Source organism: Ranitomeya imitator, chromosome 4 (assembly GCF_032444005.1).
Source record: "Ranitomeya imitator isolate aRanImi1 chromosome 4, aRanImi1.pri, whole genome shotgun sequence".
In the NCBI taxonomy this organism is placed as follows: Eukaryota; Metazoa; Chordata; class Amphibia; order Anura; family Dendrobatidae; genus Ranitomeya; species Ranitomeya imitator.
In genome coordinates, this window is record NC_091285.1 from 468,297,219 (window position 1) to 468,303,953 (window position 6,735).

The window sequence follows — 6,735 nt, forward strand, 5'->3', positions numbered from 1 at the left end:
ACATTGCAAAGATTGTTCCGTTTATGTGACATTCGTTTTTGTAGGAACAATCCTTCGCTGATAAAAAAAAAATATTGGATTCTTTATTGTTTTTAATCAAAAATGTTATATCTATAGACAACTTAAAAATGATTTCCTAGAACAATGATTACTCCACAATAGCACACCTCCTCTCCACTAGACTGATTCATTCACTATGAACCTACATTGTCATATTCATCCTCATCTCCATCATCCAGATGTCCAGATTAGCCCTGAATACCTCCTTGTGGTCACACATTTTATTTGTTCAGCAATCAGAATCATATACTGCTAGAATTCTGATTACAAGTATGCCATTCTCAAACTAGATCTCTGTCTGATTGTTAAAAAACGACATGTACAAGTCCAAGGTCAAAGACATGCTATGGGCATCCAACAATTTCTCTCAGATAATACTTCTCCCAAAATGTATATGTCAGGTAAATTCAGATATAATTATAAAATAACTAGCTTCTAAGTCCCTTTAAGTCAAGTAAAGTCTTAATACAGTAATATTTGCTATGTAAGGAGGTAATTATAAAATGGACTATGAAATCACAAACACTACCTGAAACTACATTGAGGCTTCAAAGTTTATGAACCCTTCCATTTTTTCCATATTTCTGCATAAATGTGACTTAAAAATACATCATATTTTCACACGAGTCCTAAAAGTAGTTGAATGGGACCAAATAAAATGAAAGAGTTGACTTTGATATTTTTTTATTTAGGAAAATTAATACCACATGTCTGTGAGTCAGGGCCGGCGTCAGCACCCGGCACAGCGGGCAAATGCCGGGGCCCTGGGGAGAGAGGGGGGCCCACTCATGCTGTCATAGATACAGCTGGGAGAGCAGAGCAGGAGATAACATGCTCTCTCCGCCTACAAAGTCACTGCTGGCTGCGTTCTCTTAACCCCTATGTGCCAGCTCTGACACAAGCATCTTATCACTCAGTCAGTGCAGCCAGGCAGGCACACATAGGGGTTAAGAGAAGGCAGCCAGTGTGACATTGTTTGTGGGGGGAGAGAGCACTTCTCTGCTCTGATCTCCTCCCCTGGCTGGCTGCCGTGCTGCTGAACTTATGAGGCAGATTCAGGAGGAGCTCCTAGTCCTACCAGTGCATGAGTGAGTGGCGCTGCTATATACTATGTGGGCTGCGCTGCTATATAATACGTGGGCTGCTATATGCTACGTGGGCTGCTATATACTACATGGGCTGCTATATACTATGTGGGCAGTGTTATATACTACATGGCTGTGTTTATATGCGATCATGAATCGGGGTATGTGTTAAAGGGGGGGGCCCACTGAGACTCTTTCGCCCGGGGCCCTCAAAAACCTGGAGCCGGCCCTGCTGTGAGTGACAGAAATATGTGAACCTTTATGATTAATGGATAATTTAAAGGTGAAATTAGACTCTGGTGCTTTCAATCAATGGTATGACAATAAGTAAGCAGATGACCTGTTTTATTTAAAGATCAGGGATCTATCAAAGTAGGATTTCACAATACATGTTTGTGCAACTGTATCATGCCACGATCACAAACTAAAATTTCTGTGTATCTCAGGAGAAAAATTATTGATACATACTGTAGGAGGCTGGAAAATAGTATGGACCACAGCAATTAACAGTCAGACAGATAGTGCACAAATGCAGCGAATTCAACACCATAACTCTCTTCCCTAAAAATGGTCAGCAAATAAAGACTGCAAAGTCACGTAAGGAGGTGACAGAGTCCATCAGGTGTCTTTCCCCCCCTGTGGATTCTGTACACCTGTCTTACGTGTGGTACCTTGTCGTTTATTTATGTTACAGAAATGTGCTGTATTATAATATGACTAGATTGTGGTCCGATTCTAACGCATCGGATATTCTAGGATATGCATGTCCCCGTAGTATATGGACAATGATGATTCCAGAATTCGCGGCAGACTGTGCCCGTCGCTGATTGGTCGAGGCAACCTTTATGACATCCTCATCGCCATGGCAACCATTATGACATCTACGTCGATACTGTGCCCGTTGCTGATTGGTCGAGGCCTGGCGGCCTCGACCAATCAGACGCGGGATGTCTACGTCCTTTATGACATCATCGTCGCCATGGCAACCATTATGACATCTACGTTGATACTGTGCCCGTTGCTGATTGGTCGAGGCCTGGCGGCCTTTATGACATCATCGTCGCTGTGCCCGTCGCTGATTGGTCGAGGCCTAGCGGCCTCGACCAATCAGAGACGCGGGATTTCCAGGACAGACAGACAGACAGAAAGACAGACAGACAGACAGAAAGACAGACAGACGGAAAAACCCTTAGATAATTATATATACTAGATTGTGGCCCGATTCTAACGCATCGGGTATTCTAGAATATGCATGTCCCCGTAGTATATGGACAATGATGATTCCAGAATTCGCGGCAGACTGTGCCCGTCGCTGATTGGTCGAGGCAACCTTTATGACATTATCGTCGCCATGGCAACCATTATGACATCATCGTCGCTGTGCCCGTTGCTGATTGGTCGAGGCCTGGCGGCCTCGACCAATCGGAGACGCAGGATGTCTACGTCCTTTATGACATCATCGTCGCTTTGCCCGTTGCTGATTGGTCGAGGCCTGGCGGCCTCGACCAATCAGAGACGCGGGATTTCTACGTCGATGCTGTGCCGCTCTCTGATTGGTCGAGGCCTGGCGGCCTCGACCAATCAGAGAGCCGGGATTTCCAGGACAGACAGACAGACAGACAGACAGACAGACAGACGGAAAAACCCTTAGGCAATTATATATATAGATAGATATGTGATGTTTTAGCTTAGGGAAAGAGTGGGATATAGAGGGTTAAACAGTTGGGAGGCGTTAAAGGAGGATAGTGCAAAACCCCATGGATATAGAGAATGCACTTCCTGTATAGAGAGCAGAACCCGGGCAGGCTTGCCTAGGAAGAGACATGCACAACAGCGAGAGCAGAGGGTTCCCCGGACGTGGAGATAAAAGACTGCCCTGGACTTATGGGCGATGAGTAGAGTTGAGCGACCTTGACCTTTTTAGAGTCGAGCCGGGTTTCGCGAAACCCGACTATCTCAAAAGTCGGGTCGAGTGAAATCGGCCGATTATGACGTAAAGTCGGGATCCACCGAAACACGAAACCCAATGCATGTCAATGGGGCAGCATAGTCGGCAGTGCGTGGGGGCCAGGAAAACACCTAGAGTGCCCATTTTAATGTCAAAACCATCCATTCTTCTTAATGAAGCTTGTCAAGCGTAATTTACCTTATAATAATTGGAAGGCATTTGAAATTGGGGGTCATTTGGCTAAAGTTGTGGTGGGTAGGGCTGGTTCAAGTAATTAGTGGGCCCAGGAAATCTGGACCACGTCACGGCAGTGGAGCAGGGAGAGGTAAGTATTTCAACTTTGCAAGTGCTGTGAACCTGAGCAAGCAGGGGTGGCCCACTCGTTGGCATTGGCACTGGCACAGGGCCCCTCAAAGTACAGCGGTGTGTTTGCACGGCGGGGGCGCCTCCCACCGGCAGCAACACTTTTGCGTACTATGAGAGGCCCTGTGCCAGTGACGTCGCCAACTAGTATTCCTCCCCCCACCTGATGAAGGAACCTGCACTTTCATCTGCACCTTCCTCTTTGTCCCCGTGTAAGGTGGTATGGTATGCGGGAAGAGCAACCTGACTTTCAGCAGGGTCACAATGTTGTTGTGTAGCGTGCACGGGGAATGTTGCGTTATGGGTCAATGTACCAGCAGACTCATCTATCACTGGCTGGGCAATGGGCAGGATGAGGAGGAAACACAGATATAGGCCCAAAGAATAAAGTTGGCTAAATGCAGTTCAAAATTGGTAACACAGGAATAACCAGGGGGCATTGCAGTGGAGGACAACTGGAATGAGAGGCTGACACAGAGAGTAAGCCCAAATCAGTAAGTAGTCGAAATGCAGTTCAAAATTGGCAACTATAGTAAACAGGCGGCACAGCTTTGTTCAGTGGAGGAGAACAGCAAGGAGTGGCAGACACCGATAGTAGGCCCCAACCCAACTAGTAGGCCAAAGGCAGTCTAACATTAACAACTACTTAACGAGCGCCTGAAAACGGAATTTCAGGACAGGAAACCAGGAGAACAGCAAGGAGTGGCAGACACCGATAGTAGGCCCCAAACCAACTAGTACGCCAAATGCAGTTGTTCCGTTTAACCACAATTTAATGAGAGCCTGAAGATAGAAGTTCAGGAAAGGCAACCTGGAGAACACCTTGGAGTGGAACACACCATCTCTCTACACCCCATACCCAATTTGTAGGCCTAATGCAGTGTAGTTTCCAACAACTACTAAACGAGAGCCGGAAGATCGAAGCTCAGGAAAGGCAACCTGGAGAACACCTTGGAGTGGAACACACCATCTCTCTACACCCCATACCCAATTTGTAGGCCTAATGCAGTGTAGTTTCCAAGAGCTACTAAACGAGAGCCGGAAGATCGAAGCTCAGGAAAGGCAACCTGGAGAACACCTTGGAGTGGAACACACCATCTCTCTACACCCCATGCCCAATTTGTAGGCCTAATGCAGTGTAGTTTCCAAGAACTACTAAACGAGAGCCGGAAGATCGAAGCTCAGGAAAGGCAACCTGGAGAACACCTTGGAGTGGAACACACCATCTCTCTACACCCCATACCCAATTTGTAGGCCTAATGCAGCGTAGTTTCCAACAACTACTAAACGAGAGCCGGAAGATCGAAGCTCAGGAAAGGCAACCTGGAGAACACCTTGGAGTGGAACACACCATCTCTCTACACCCCATACCCAATTTGTAGGCCTAATGCAGTGTAGTTTCCAAGAACTACTAAACAAGAGCCGGAAGATCGAAGCTCAGGAAAGGCAACCTGGAGAACACCTTGGAGTGGAACACACCATCTCTCTACACCCCATACCCAATTTGTAGGCCTAATGCAGCGTAGTTTCCAACAACTACTAAACGAGAGCATGAAGATCGAAGCATTGGCGAGAAAACCTGGGGAACACCTTGGAGTGGAACACACCATCTCTCTACACCCCATACCCAATTTGTAGGCCTAATGCAGCGTAGTTTCCAACAACTACTAAACGAGAGCCAGAAGATCGAAGCTCAGGAAAGGCAACCTGGAGAACACCTTGGAGTGGAACACACCATCTCTCTACACCCCATACCCAATTTGTAGGCCTAATGCAGTGTAGTTTCCAACAACTACTAAACGAGAGCCGGAAGATCGAAGCTCAGGAAAGGCAACCTGGGGAACACCTTGGAGTGTAACACACCATCTCTCTCCACCCGATACCCATTTTGTAGGCCTAATGCAGTGTAGTTTTCTACAACAACTAAACGAGAGTCGGAAGACCGAAGCAATGGCAAGGAAACCTGGGGAACACCTTGGAGTGTAACACACCATCTCTCTCCACCCCATACCCAATTTGTTGGCCTAATGCAGTGTAGTTTCCAAGAACTACTAAACGAGAGCTGGAAGATCGAAGCTCAGGAAAGGCAACCTGGAGAACACCTTGGAGTGGAACACACCATCTCTCTACACCCCATACCCAATTTGTAGGCCTAATGCAGCGTAGTTTCCAAGAACTACTAAACGAGAGCCGGAAGATCGAAGCTCAGGAAAGGCAACCTGGAGAACACCTTGGAGTGGAACACACCATCTCTCTACACCCGATACCCAATTTGTAGGCCTAATGCAGTGTAGTTTCCAAGAACTACTAAACGAGAGCCGGAAGATCGAAGCTCAGGAAAGGCAACCTGGAGAACACCTTGGAGTGGAACACACCATCTCTCTACACCCCATACCCAATTTGTAGGCCTAATGCAGCGTAGTTTCCAACAACTACTAAACGAGAGCATGAAGATCGAAGCATTGGCGAGGAAACCTGGGGAACACCTTGGAGTGTAACACACCATCTCTCTACACCCCATACCCAATTTGTAGGCCTAATGCAGCGTAGTTTCCAACAACTACTAAACGAGAGCCGGAAGATCGAAGCTCAGGAAAGGCAACCTGGAGAACACCTTGGAGTGGAACACACCATCTCTCTACACCCCATACCCAATTTGTAGGCCTAATGCAGTGTAGTTTCCAACAACTACTAAACGAGAGCCGGAAGATCGAAGCTCAGGAAAGGCAACCTGGAGAACACCTTGGAGTGGAACACACCATCTCTCTAAACCCCATACCCAATTTGTAGGCCTAATGCAGTGTAGTTTCCAACAACTACTAAACGAGAGCCGGAAGATCGAAGCTCAGGAAAGGCAACCTGGGGAACACCTTGGAGTGTAACACACCATCTCTCTCCACCCGATACCCATTTTGTAGGCCTAATGCAGTGTAGTTTTCTACAACTACTAAACGAGAGTCGGAAGACCGAAGCAATGGCAAGGAAACCTGGGGAACACCTTGGAGTGTAACACACCATCTCTCTCCACCCCATACCCAATTTGTAGGCCTAATGCAGCCTACTTTCCGACAACTACTAAACGAGAGCATGAAGATCGAAGCTCAGGAAAGGCAACCTGGGGAACACCTTGGAGTGTAACAAACCCTCTCTCTACACCACGGAAGGGCTGATTCTTACGAAGGAAGGCTGTCGGAAAGAAGCAGGGCACGTCCGAGGGTGATTATATTCTTATTAGGTATATACTCACCCTCGGACGCGCCCTGCTTCTTTATTTGTAAT